The sequence below is a fragment of the Hirundo rustica genome, chromosome 2 (genome assembly GCF_015227805.2).
Source record: "Hirundo rustica isolate bHirRus1 chromosome 2, bHirRus1.pri.v3, whole genome shotgun sequence".
NCBI classification, from domain to species: domain Eukaryota; kingdom Metazoa; phylum Chordata; class Aves; order Passeriformes; family Hirundinidae; genus Hirundo; species Hirundo rustica.
In genome coordinates this window covers 54,367,622-54,382,202 of record NC_053451.1, presented here as the reverse complement: position 1 = coordinate 54,382,202, position 14,581 = coordinate 54,367,622, and positions in this window count along the sequence as shown.

Genomic DNA, 14,581 nt, shown 5'->3' with positions numbered 1-14,581 from the left:
GTAGCTTGGGCAGAGACCAAGGCCAAAAGCCCTACTTAAAAGCAGTGCCTGAGATAAGGGGAGTGAGCCCTTGCCAAGGCTCCTCACAGCTTGTTCTCAAACAGCTCTTTGATTCAAGGCCAGGCAGCTGCACTGTCAAAGCTGGCCCTGGGCCCAGGCAGCCCAAGCCCCAGGAGGAGGGGGATGTGCTGAGGGCTTGGGCACCCACCTGGAGCTGAAGGCATCCCTTTCACCTGATGTCTGAGCTCCAGGCAGCCACAGAAACTTGATGGGTCACAGATATTCACACCAGCTTTTCCAAATTTAAGGTAGGTGATGGTCAGGAGCCAGAATGTCATTCTGTCCAGATAATCCCAGCAGAGCTTTTGAGATACTGTTTGCAGAACCGTGGATCCACCACCCTCTTGGCTTTGGCCTTGAGATGCAGGTGCTCAGGAGGCTGGGCTGGGCTGTGCTACAAACAGCAAAGCCTGATGGGGTCGTTGTTTTTCCTATAAAAAACACTTTGTACAAATGGCTCTGGGCGGTCTTCCCCATGGCCCCGAGCCTTTGGCACAGGCAGCTCGGAAGTGCACTGGTTGAAGCCCAGTTCTAGAGTCAGAAAGGGCCAGGAAATCTCTGGCACAGGTGATGTTGTAGCTGAAGGAGTTATTAAAGGAATGCAATTTACAGGAAAGGTCCCTGAGGACCTGGGAGTGACTGTCCGCAGGATGACTCTTAATTTATATTTCAAAGTGGATAATTCAATTGGCATGATTGGGAGTTTTGTCTTCGTGTCATGGCCCTGCACCTGCAAGCCCTGTTATGATGTTCTCCCATGAGACATGATGGCCACCAGTGTGAGAATCACTGTCTTTTTCCACCTCTCCTCCTATTCCCTGCCTCGCTGCATCTTCTAGACAGAAGGGCTCCTCAAAGTCTTCATGCAAGCTATGGAGACTGACTAGTGGAGAATGTCACAGTTGTTGAGGGAAAGCCTGTCTTGGGAGCTGTGGGACTCACACCAGCTACCCAAAGGGGCTGTACTGCATCCTGCAGGAGTCATGGGACAGATGAGGGTTACTGCTGTCCTTCTGTGAGGAGCTGGCCACTGGGATCACGGAGACAACTGTCAGCATCACTTGCAGCAGGGTGCTGATGGTCATGTCTGTGGTCACAGTGTGTGCACAAGATGGACAGTTCAGAGCTGGGTGTGCTGCCCAGGCCTGGTGTTGGTGAGGTTCAGCAGGGACAGGCAGCTCTGTTGTCACAGCCCACTCCTGACAGCTGGTAGGACACGTGCCCATGGCCTGTCCTCCCTATTGAGCTATTGAACCTTCTGCAAACCAGGCTGTACACCCACCCCTGGGCTTCAGTTGGACCAATAAACAAAGGAGAGCCCTAGTTGTCTCTGGTTGGTGTCTCGAAGAGGACCCAGAGAGGACAATGTCATTTTAGTGAACGCTTCTAAAGTCTCTGGAGTGCTGGTAGACTGCGAGGTCAGGTCTCAACTTGCAAACTCCCTTATGCTGACAATCCCAAACTATGAGAAGTTTCATAGAACCATAGAATATCCTGAGTTGGAACAGACCCACAAGTATCATCAAGTTCAACTCTTGGCCTTGCTTATCAGACAAGGTCTTGTATTTTGGCAACACAAGGGAAAAGGATGGTTTTTCTCTTGTAGTCTGTGATTTGGTGGCATTGAAGGATCACTTCTGAAATAACCTAACTGCAGGTTTGGAGCTCTGTGGCTGGGGTGACCTCCATCAGCTCCAGAACAATAATGAGAAGCCATACTGACAGCTTCTAAACAGCCTGGTGCTGGGACACTGATGCTTTGAAGAGGCGATGAGTGATACACAATAGCTGGCATGGGATAGGAGAGAGTAGTGTGGACAGCCATAGTCAAGATGTGTTTAGCTAGCACAGATGTGAAGAGCCAGCACATTACCATGTGTGATGGGCTTCCAGGGCAAGATTTTGGCAGCAGGGAGGCTACAGGGGTGGCTGCTGTGAGAAGCTGCCAGAAGCTTTCCCCGGTGTCCCACAGAGCCAATGCCAGCCGGCTCCAAGATGAACCTGACGGACAAGGGCAGGGTGGGGGGGGTGTTTAAAATTTGGTTTTATTTCTCATTACTCTGCTCTGATTTGATTTGCAATAAATTTATTTCTATGAGTTGAGTCTGGTTTGCCCACAGCGTAATTGATGAGTGATCCCTCCCTGTCCTTAATTCAACACATGAGAATTTGTCCTGGTTTTCTCCCTATATCCTGCTGAGGAGGCAGAGTAATAAAGTGACTTGGTGGGCACTGGAGATCCAGCCAGGGTCAACCCACCACACCATCACAAAGCATGATGACCTATTTCAGATTTTGGTACATGCTAGCAATATACTCTTTCCTCTAAACACAGTTACTGAGAGCTGAAGGGCTTACGTCTGCACTGCAGAAAAAAGGCAGAAATATCTCAAAGTGGAATTGCAGTGACACCAAAGCCTTCACTTGGATTTATCTGATTTCACTAACTCAGGAACTAGCTAGGAATTTTTTTGTGTGTAAGCAAAGGCAATTTAATGACAATAATTATGACGAAAAAGGCAGAGATTTACTGAGGTGGATCTAGGGGGCTTCTGGTTCCACCCGACCCCCAACCCCCCTCCCTTGATCCCAGCAACACAAGATGCATTTGCACACTGTGTGCATGTTGTGCAACCGGTGCCTCCCTGCACCCAGCCAGAGCAGGCTGTTTCTGTCCCTGGTTGATGCATCTCTGATTACAGCATCCTTAGAAAGGCGGATTTTCTTTCACGTTCTCATATCCAAGTATTAACCTGCCCTGACATCGCTTCATTTGCCAGAGATGATAGCACAGCTTGAGATTGCCTCACTGCAGAGATTACACAGAAGTAGAGGCAGATTCCAGTGACTTCTGTTCTGCAAAACAAGTTCTAGTTTCTGTTCCACTGTAAGTTTATATATATATATGTAATACATTTTTTATACATAGTTTTATGCATATATATATTTACACTTATTCTCTCTCTTTCTCTCTCTCTCTAATAGCTTGTCTTCCTGCAGAGATAAAAAGCCACAAGTGCAGTCCTATGCGAATCTGGAACAAGAGATACTTGCCTTCGTGTTCCTCGACGGAAGAAAATTCAGCTGGAATTATGGTACCAACACAAACTCTCTACAGCTGGCTACCACCATCTCCTTCCCCTTTGAGGAGATATTCTGTATATTTAAATCCTGAAAATACATTTTGTACCAGGCTACTATGAACAATATAGAATATCCTTGTTTCAGTAACTATGATTTGTAAGGAGTCACCAAGGTGGTGAGTCTCTGTGTTTACACATTGAAGCTGGTTTCACATGATTATTGGCAAAAGTGGCAATATTATTTTAAAACCTCCTGTGATCTGATCACAGGATCTATTTGGATCTTCAGTCCCCATGGCAATAGCTTCTCAAAGCCTGAAAATAACAATGTGCACAGCTATTTTGACTGAATAAACCAGATGCCACGTATGCATAAGGCTAAGCGTAACAGTGTGTGCTTGCGGGGTGAGGGTTTCGTTTCAGTCATGAAAGTAAACAGCAATTTTCCAGGTCCACATACAGATACACTCTGCTTGGTCAGATGTGTCAAGTGAGAGAGTGACATTTTTATATTGTCGCTTTTTGAACCAGATCTGCATTCACCCCTTTGAACGGCCTTCTAACGGTACCTGATGTGGCGTACGTGCACCGGGAACCCGTAAGGCATCACTCTTCCCAGCAATGAACCGCTGGAATGCTGCCACGGAAGAGGAGAGGGAGAAAAATATATTCTAGCTTAATTTTGGATAATCATATGTTTCCCCTTTGAACTGGAGCTGTTAATCAAAATGGGAAGCCTTGTGAGTTGTTTGGTTAAGAATAGAAATCTATTTTCATCTTCGGTGCTGCCTTAGGTGTTGGAAGATAATGTGCGATGAAGGAAGAATCAACTACACAGTAAGTTTCTTTACACACTTTGAGAAAAGAATGGCTTTCTCCCATTCTGAGGGACCTTCATTTAGTCCTTTGAGGGTGTTCCAACAAGACTGACTGGATGAATCTCTCCCTGCAGGCTACCAGGTAGCACATGGACTTTCTTGGTTGCCCAACTCTGCATCACTTCTGGAGCCTCCCTGCTGTGTGATCCCTATGCAGGAATGCCAGGAGCTGGCAGACACAGAGTCCCTCAGGAAGTCGGGCTGGTATTCAGCTGCTCACAGTCTCACCCAGGTTGTTGTGTGGAGGATGTTGGGACAGCTGGATCCACACAAAGCTTTATTTACAGGGTCTGTAGCTGGTGATGTGCGTTGACTTGAGAGATAACAGCTACTCTTTGGGAAAGGTAAAAAAAATGAGACAAACAGAAGGGAAAAGAAAGCTCACCCCCATGACCAGCTAGGAGAAGAAGGTACAGGAGGTCTTCAGAGGGGAGTCCTCCCCTAGGCATCCTCTCTGCTGACATCTGTCACCTCTCTGCAGACAAATTTCCCATGGTAAGTATATAGGGCTTTTAGGGTTATTTTTTAGGGTTATTTTTTTTTTTTGAACCACTCAAACTTACTGCTGGTTGGACTCAATGATCTTAGAGGTCTTTTCCAATCTAAATGATTTTATGATTCCATAAATAATTTTATGATTCTATGATTTTGTTGTGTTCTCTAATGTAAGTTGAGACCAACAGCCCAGGAGTAGGAAGACAGATGGGAAAGGAAGGTGATTCTCCTGCTGGTGGCCACTACTTTTTATGGCAGACTGTCGTAACAAGGCCTGCAGGTCTGTGGCAATAAGACAAACCCAACATGGGTTGCATGGCGGGCCCAAGAGATTCCAGCAGCATGGCAGGGAGCAGTGAGGAGCCTGCAGAGCTCCACACAGGAGCTTTTCATGTTGTACAGGCTGAGGCACTTCAAGCTCTGCTCGACCCAGAGCTAAGCTGTGGCATGGCTGAGAAGCACACACAGCTGGGAAACACTCCCAGTTGGAGCTGCACAGCTCTAAATTGTCTCTTTCTATTATCACAGCCAGCAGAGCGGGTGATGACAACTACTCGCTACGATGACATCTCGCCAGCTGCGAGCGAGCGTAAAGGCAAGAGTCCTCAGCCCCTTGCTTGAGTCTCACAGGCCAGCTGGAACAAGGGCATCCCAAGCATCCCATGAGACTTGGATGAGGTGACTGAAGCCTCATGGCTCACTGGCCAGGATGGGGCAATGCCAGGTGCTGCACCGGACTTGTCAGGCCCCTGCTGGAGGAGATTGGGGCCCATTAACTCCAAGCTCGGCATGGGGCATCTGGCTGCAGCTGGGACACTTCACTGCAGATGACTGCCATCCCTGTCTCCAGCATCCCCCAATGGATGCTGTCACCCTGGGCAGGGACATCCAACCCACTGGTAAAACAGATTCACCAGCTGCTGTTTTCCAGCAGCAGGGATTGAGGTAAGCCAGTCCTGAGTTTGGCTTTGTCCTCATGGCAAGCGCAGGAGGGATTTTTAAGCTTTCTTCAGCAATGCAAGGAAAAAGGAGAAGTAAGGGGCAAGCAAGGAATGAAAGTCAAGGCAAAAAACAAAGCAGGCAGAGGGAAGAAAAGGTGGGAAAGATGGAGAGAGAGAGAGGCTTCTCTTGTCTCTCTCTTCTCTTCTCTCTCTCTCTCTTCTCTTCTCTTCTCTTCGCTCTCTTCTCTTCTCTTTCTCTTCTATTCTCTCTCTCTTTTCTCTTCTCTAATAAGGAGTGCTCTAGTTCCTACTTCACCGTTTGTCTCAAAGAATGGATTTAAAGTGCAACCTCAAGCAGTATGAGTGTTGGCAATGCTCTATCTAAATCTAAAACATGACGACGACAACAGAGCAGGAGCGAAAAATATGAGTGTGGACTGAGAGGGGAGGAAGCCTTTTGTAAGTAACTGCAGATAGTTTTACAATGATTCAATGCAGTTGATGTAAAATCTGGCTCAGTTGAACTGGGTGTCAGCCAGCCTAGTGTGGCTACTAAAATTCAGCTGAAATGATATTTTACACCAATTGCTTTTGGTGAGGAGAGGGGTGCTTCCTTTTGGGCTGGTATCCCTACAGCCAGCCCCAGGCACAAGGGCTGGTTCTGCTCCCTGAGGCTCCTGCCATGTGCCAGTATGGGCAGCTGGCGGGCTTGTCATGAACCAGGTCAGAGAACTGATCCATGGGAAAAAGAGAAAAATGGAGAGAGGTATTTGTGGTGGCCTTTTATCTTTTCCCAGACTGTTTTTCCTGCCCTCAGCTGGCGACTGAGAAATCACGAGGGCCTCCCAGAAACCCTCCAGCAAACCTTCAGTGACACAGATCAGTATTTCCCCAGCTGCCAAGGCAAATACGAGCGGTGAGGGAAAACAACAGCGGTAAACCCCAGAACCCTGCAAGCCTCCTTCATCCACCTTGAAAAATGGTAGTGTCAGGGGACTCTGTCTGGGGGGAATGCTGGGTGGGTCTCCTCGGGAACCCCCTCGGCAGAGCCACGTGCTCCCTCCTGCTCCTCAGCCGGAGAGCTGCTCGCTTTATGAAATGCTGAGCTGCACATCATCACGCCCCTTGTCAGCACTCAGCAAGCTCATATGAAAACAAGAGGGAGGCCAAGTGGATGAGAAACTGAAAGCCTCCCTGCTGGCTACGGGAATTCCTTCCCTGGCAGAAAATCAGTGCCAGAGCTACCAAAATTCCTGCCAGATTTCTCTTCTTCCACATAAAAAATGAGAGTTCAGATAATTATCTCAGGGCCACAGATTTTAATTTTTTTAAACAGTGTTGCATAGAGCATACTTGGTGAGTCCCTGACATTGCTCTGTCAGTGTAAAAGGAATAGGGTTTCCTTGTGTTTGTAGCGATAACAGGCTCCAGGCTACTAAAGGTAACTGTGCTTTTTAATTTAATCTTACAGCCATGACAACAGTGCAGGGGGTCCCTGCTGCAAATATGCTCAACCTGCATTGACTGATGGCTGTAATACCTGAAACCTGGTAGGTTGCTTTGGGGAAAGTACCAGAATAAGCATCTTTTGCTTACTACAGAATCTCAGAAGTCAGAGATGCAGTCAGATGTAAATACCTGCTTTGGCAGGTAATACATCTGGGGTTCTGTTCAAACTCTCGTTAGGTTTGCTAACAATTACAGTCACATTTTTGAGTGGTATCAAATACAGGGAGATACATTGGGGTTCTAAAGCTGGAGGGGAAATCCTTGCAGATTATGAGGAAGAAAGAGGACCACTCACTCTTCACCTTCCTTTTATATTTAACTTTCACATTTAACAGTTAAGGCAGGAATTTTAAGATTTCTGTGCAGATCATTAGAAACCAATATTGACAGGAACCAGAGTAAAACACGCTTATATTTTTAAAATCTAGTAGAAATGCAATACAGTAAGACAAATGCAGCTATTAAAACTTCACCTCTTAGACAAATTTGACCAATATACATGTCATTTGGAGCTACAGTTTTCGAATGTTACTTATAGCATTAAAAAAGTAATAAATCCCTCATAGTGAGTATTATTTACCATCCATATTTCAGTTCACTCTGCAAAAGGATGCCAAGAAGTGAAACAATGAATTAGAGGGCAGATGCTTTTCTGGCAGATCAGCAGGAGACCTCTGCAAAAGACAATCATGGTGATGAAAGATGCCACAGTGATGGGCATGTGAAACATCAGCAGCAACCTGGATAACTGTCACAAGCACAGGTCCAAACCAGTCTATTGCAGCAGTGATTTTTCAAAGTGCCAGCTGTGCCCATGGCCCAAGGAACAGCTTTTTAACTCACCTGTGAGAAGCTAAAAAAATGGGGAGGAGAACCACAGCAGATGCCTGCTGCTAACGAAGCAGGGGCCACAAGTTGGATTACTTCAGACCTAAATTGGCTGCCACCTTTCCTTTCCTACATGTCCTTCAAAAATAATGGCTAATGCTGTGTCAGTCCCTCTCTGAACGCTGCCCCATGGGTTTTAATTACAGTTTGTCTCTGAAGGCACAGTGTCTGCTCCGCTCCTTGATCTGCCGTGAACTTGGTGACACCAGGGACCCTTTTTTGTCACCCTGTCAGACCCCACACACTTACCATTCTCATCTACAGTGGGGTTTTCTGCAGGATTCAGCAAACTCATGCCCTGGTCCTACAAATTGCTTCTCAAGGAGCAGGGAGCCAATACAGGGAAGTGCAAAGAACCCAACCAGGGAACAAGTAATTAATTTTCCAAATATCTTCTTTTGTCTTTAGATTTACCAAGCCTTGTAAAGGGCATGGGCAGCCAGTTTAGTTGCACTTGGGTCTCTTCAAGATGAGTTCGGCTGGTGCGGTGTTTTTTATGGACCACTCTGAAGGGTCCCCATACCAATTTTCCCCCGGAAATACAGGAATGGCTTTGTCATGACCAGATTGTTGCTTTTCCCTTGTGTACCTTTCCTTTCTCCATCTTCTCCTTGAAACGATGGGGGCTATATGTAAGAAATCACATGCTTTGGTGTAAAACTGCCTGATCTCAACTCAGCTTACCCAGATCAGAGGCAGATTTAAGCCAAATCACAAGAGTATCCCCTCTGTTTTTGGTATTGATTTAAACTGGGGAGAAAGAAGGAAGACTAAAGATTAAATGGTCTCTTTTAGCCACTGCCAGCCTGCCTGAGCAAGGAGCGTGTGTGGTATGGGCTGCACCCACCACCTTCAGCCTCTTAACACGGACGCACACACTCTGGGGTCAAAGACTTTTCAAATATCCTTGACCCAGCAGAAAAGCACACATAAACCACGAAATTATTGGCCATGAATCACAAATCCATTATTCGAAAGACAAGTGTCCTTGGAAATTGCTGAGGGGCGCAAGCCATCCTCTCAAAATTCTCCATGGCTGCTGGCGCCACACGGAATGAAAAGGTGAAATGAGCAGCGACGCTCACTGAATTATACACCAAAGCTGCCTTGGTGCCCGAGTGTCTCCTGGTGACAGACACTGCTAACCACGTCGGATTTGAGGCCAGCTCACAGAGTTACAGAATCACAGAATATTCTGAGCTGGAAGGGGCCCACAAAAATCGAGTCCCCTTCTGAAGAGAGTGACTCATATGGGGGTCAAACCCACAGCCTTGGGGTTATTAGTGCCATGCTTCAACCAGCTGAGCTAATCCCAGTGAAGACATTGGGAGCAGGTCTCGTTTCTGGTGCACAGCAAACATCAGCGTGCCTGGGATAGAAAGCAGGAAAAGCCACGGTATGTTTGCACCTCTTCTTTGGGTGACAAAAGGTGAAGTTGCACAAAAATGACACCCCTTTACCCTAATTTGATAACCATATGCTATCTCTTATCTTCAATAAGCTGAGAACTTGTGGTTTATCCAAAAGAAAAGGATCTCCAGGTTTCCACACTGCCATGGATTAACATCCTTCTTCAGATGCTGCCCTAGAAAGTATTACCTTCTCCTCTCAAGCTTTCTCCCCCTGAGCACTGGCGCCTCTGCCCAGGCAAATGCTCCAACTGCCCAGGTCACCAGGCAGGACATGGATCATGGAGCCCATCCCAGGCCCCCAGCAAAGTCACCCTGCTGTCAGAAGGAGGGCCATGGCCTGGGCTGTGTCTCTGCATGCATGTACCTCTCATCTGCCTGGATAAACCTATCAGCTCAGAGTTGTGTAATGTGTTTCCTTGAGAGGTCACTATAAAATCAACAAGAGATTCTGAGGCAGCCTGACACCTGTAATTGGCTGGAGGAGCAGATACTGCTTTGGAAGGCAACTTGGCAGGGGAAGGCAGGGTATTTTTCCCTCACACTTTTTCTCTCTGCCTGGCCACAGCAGAGACCAGGTTATTTAACAATTTTTAAACTGGCTAGAGAGTAATTGTTTTCTTGGTGGTGTTTTTTTTTTTTTTTTTTTAATAAACCCAAGTTGAAATGAAAGAAAACAGTACGATCTTAAGGCTATAGTGTGCAAAGGAGGAAGAGAGGGCAAGGCTGTGTAAAATTACACTGTCTGAGAAAGTCACAGGGATTTAACTGCTTACAATCCCATTAGGCTTGTGCTGAAGGTGGCAAATCTGGTTTAAGCTGGAGGAGGGTTTCCAAAGCCTCTGCCATCACAGGGAGCCTGGAGCAACCCCTGCCTGGCTGATGTTTACAGCAGACACCCAGTACTTGCTGGGGTGGCAGCTATTGTCCTGCCTTGCTTGTTCCCATGGCCAACCCCTCCATCCTGTCCCAGTCACAGTTATTTGGATGCAACAGAGCATTTCTCCAGAGCTGGCCACCTCCACTTCAAGGATTTACAGTGCTGTCTTGTCATCTCCAGTGTGCCAGGGAAGGGGGCCAGCCCTCTGGGGTGGCCAGTTTTGGGCCAACATGGTAGCCTGGGATGTGTCATGTTGGTGCCATGCAGCTGTCCCCAAAGGGCACTGCTGTGGCCTGCTGCAAATGGAGATGATGGGCAGAGCCTGAGTCTCAAGGGAAAACATGGATTCCTGAAATGATGTCATGGGTCATGCCAGGTGCTGAGATGTCAGGTTGGGTGAGCTCTGACAGGTTTGTGCAGGTATGAGGAACATCACTGCTCGTGTAGGGCTGTGGGTTTCATGCTAAGAGCCAGCTCCAAGCAAGGCGTTGAGCTGTGGAGGTGGCGGGTTAATCCCTTATGGGAGCTGAGATTGCACAGGTAATTTGGGAAGCTGAAAGCTGAACTCAGATGGAATCAGTAGTGCCAAAGGAACTGTAGCCAGCCCTCATTTCAGCAACACCACACTGCAGTGCTCATTTCATCCAAGGAAGAAGAATCTCTTTGAGCCTGGATAACCTAACATCAATCAGTACTGGAGTGTTTGATTCAATACCTGTTTACTCTATTACTTTAAACATTTTAAAAGAACTAGCTTGGGAGTTATTTGTATCTTTTTCACATCCAAATTTTATGAACACAATACTTCTGCACTGATGGAATTGTAATTTAAGCTGTTAGTTAGTTTTTTCTCAATATTAACATTCCAAGAAGCAAAACAAGTATCAAGACAAGAAGCAAAAAGGCTGAGTGAAGAATATTTACACTATCATTTGCCATATGTTAGTCTTCAAATGGCCATCACCATCCTCATTATTGTACATATTATGATTAATCATTAGCTGCTCAATGTTCATCTCCAGGAATGCCCTAAGCTTATTTCTCAGGCTTCCCTTACATAATTGATATGTCCTGAGGAGTTAATTTCTGTATGAAATTCAGTTGCAGATGATGCACAAAAATTTCAGAAAATATGGCAAATGACTTCAAAATTAACAAGGGGTAAAGATAAGAAAAAGTGGAGTGGGCAAATCAACATTTTGTGATGATAAGACACTTTTGTTAGTATTTTATTGTGACTTTCCATTCTGGAGAGAGTACAGACTTTAGATGTTCTTGTTAGTCTGCATGCTTCAGAAAGCAGAAATTGCAAAACACTTCCGTTTTGATTCTTACATTTTCCTCTCTCACTCTATTTAGGGACTTCATCTGCCTGTACTATCTCCAGCAGCCTTAGGACAGGGAGGTTAGCTTGGCACAGCTCACTGCCCTCTCAAGGCTCAAACTGAAGGTAAAAACTCTACTTAGATACCTGGATTTAGTCTTGCTCAGCATTTTTTTTGCTGATTTAGCACAGGCGAGCACATAGAATCACAGAGTTGTTTGTCTTGGAAAAGGCCTCTAAGATCAACTGTTAATCCAGTACTATTAAGTACAACACTAAACCATGTCCCCACTTGCCACATCTTCACTTCTTTTAAATACCTCCAGGAGCGGGGACTCCACCACTTCCCTAAACAGCCTGTTCCAATCTTTTCGGGAAAGAAATTTTTCCTAGTATCCAATCTAAACCTCCCCTGGCGTAACTTGAGGCCATTTCCTCTTTGTCCTTGGGACAAGAGAAGAGACTGACCCCCACCTGGCTCCACCATACTTTCAGGTAGTTGTAGAGTGTGATAAAGTCCCCCCTGAGCCTCCTTTTCCCCAGGCACCATGCCATGCACAGTCCCAGGGTCCCATAGCAGCCAGTTTTTGTCTTGCAAAGGAAAGGTCCTTTCTAGGCTGCACCACACCGAGGTCCTGATCCAGAAAGGGATTTAGTGGCTATGGTTTGCTCAGCCCACAGTTCCTGAGCCTAAATCCAGAGATGTGAACCTCAAAATCCTTTGCAAGCTGCTGCTGAAGCTTGGAGAGGGTTTAGACTCGGGGACATGGCCTCAATGCATGTCACACCTAGAAAGCAGAGGCATGGGGAGCCAGCGACCTGCAGCCCAGCCAAGCCCGCCCTGCAGGGGTGCTGCTGGCGACCTGCTTTGGGTGATGGTTGGAGACTTGCTTTGGGTGATGGTTCGTTGTGCTGAACACAGCTGCTTGTCCCACTGAACGTGGTCGTCCTCTTGTCACGGCCAGGCCTGGACTACCAGGTTACCCTAAACTGCAGAGGAACAGCTTCAGACAGAAGCAAGGGGGATGAGTTGGGAAGCACCTTCTCCCCTCACATAAGAGGTGCAATTTAAAGCCAAGCCCTGAGCCTGTGGTTGCTAAAGGTCTCCTGGCTCATTGTACTGAAGCTTCTCTGAGAAACCCCCTCCATCCCCATCTGCAGTACCTGAACCACAGGCATCTGCCTCTGGGCACAGCCTTCTCTTCTTGGACATGTTAGTCTGAAAAATGTCTTATTTGAGCTAAAACCAGTGGCTCGAGTACATTGTGTAGCCACAATATATATTTATAAATGTAAATAAATGCATATAGTATAGAAATATAGATTTGTGTTCATTGTGTAGTATTAATATCTGTTTCATATATAAATGCTCTACGTGTATCTATAGATTTGTATAATTTTTATAAACTTTGTTTATGTGGACACATTATATACAAAATATGTATTTGTCTATGGTAACTTTTGGATTTTATGTACCTGGTGTTGCACTTTCCCTTCTGTTGTGGGTGGAGAGGCTTTGACACTGTGCTGGGTGCATCTTTGGAACACAGCATGCAGAAAGGGAAACACAGCCCAGTTCCGATTGGATTAATCCACCCTGAGTGATGCTTCAAATTCCTCCTGTAAGCATCGCTTTGAGGTTTCGATAGGAGAGAGGCAGAGGTTTGTGGCAGAGGGGGCCACTTTCTTGCAGAAGGGACTGGTGGTTTTGCAGTGTGTTCCTGGCAGAAGGAGAGAATGCAGCGATGGTGAGTCTGCATGTCTGTGCAGTGGAGTCCTGCATGCTGGATGTGCTCGACCCACACTGGGAAGCACAGATACTCATGAAGAGGAGAAAGGGTGAGGGAAGATGCCAGGGAGGTTTGTGCATGCCGAGGTTTGGGCAGGGGTGGATTCCCGGTGCTACAGGTCATCTGCCACAGGACACTGTGGGCACTGGGAACTTGGCAGATGTGTCAAGGGGAAAGTGACCATGCAGAGTTTGGGGCACCTTGGAGATGACCAGGCTGCTCCCCCTGGAACCTAAGAAGCAAGATTCCTCCTCAGTCAGGTAAATACTCCTAAAGCAACAAAAAGGTGTTGATTTTGTTCTGGGTCAGAACAGAGGAGGGAGGAAAAAAAATTAAAAACCTGGAAATATTTGTTACAAGCCCCCTGTTCTTGCAAGGGAAGTGATTCCCTTCCCAGAGGGAAGCATGCGGTGGTGGTGCCCGTGCAAGAGGCACGCTCAGCAGCACATCCTTGTCCTGCTCAGCTTCACACCTCAGATAGGGTCTGCCCCTGGGCAGAGCATGGTCAGGAAGGGCCAGGTCTGGTCCTGGATAGCCCACCTGAGCTGTGCTGCTGTGAGCAGAGGGAAGCCATCTGGCTGGGATAGAGGGAGAGAGCCTGTGGCTGCTGTGCCACATGTGAGGTTCCTGTCTGCCATGCAGAAGCTTGGCTGTGCAGAGCTGTTTAGGAGGGCTTTGCTGTGCTTGGAAGGAAAGAGCAATTATCTGCCCTGCCAGTGAGTTCTCAGGTTTATGTATAGCCCCATGCCTTCTCCTAAACAAGCTTCAATGCAGAAATTGCAAAGCTGAAGAGATCCTCTGCAATTAGGGGAGAAGACATCCCTCTTTCAGCTAACAGGAGAAAAAGAGCTGAATGAAACCCTGCATTGTTAATGCGCTCCAGCTTAGTCAGTGGGCAGGGTAATAAACAAGGCAGACTTGGTTGGGATAAAAAAAGCGTCGAGTATGGCGAGATTATGAAACAATAGGTACTGATAGAGAGGCAGCACAGAGCCAGCCGCAGAGCAGAAGCTTTACTGAATGCCTGGGTTTGAATGAATCCTAATGATAATCACGGGCTACATGGCAATTTGTTTAAATAACGTGCCTCCTGCTTCCTCCCGGCCCGGCAGAATGAGTCCGTACATGTTAATTGCTTCATTTTGAAGAGAAAGCTCCTCTCTGTGTAGCAATATTATATATTTAATTTTTGCTGTTTATTTACTCTGCCCTTCTCCAAGCCTTTTGCTGTCTATGAAGGCATCTGCTGCTGTCATTTTGTATTTCAAACAAAGGTGTTTGCATCAAAGCTCTGAAGCAGTTACAGGGAATCTCTCAAGGGAAA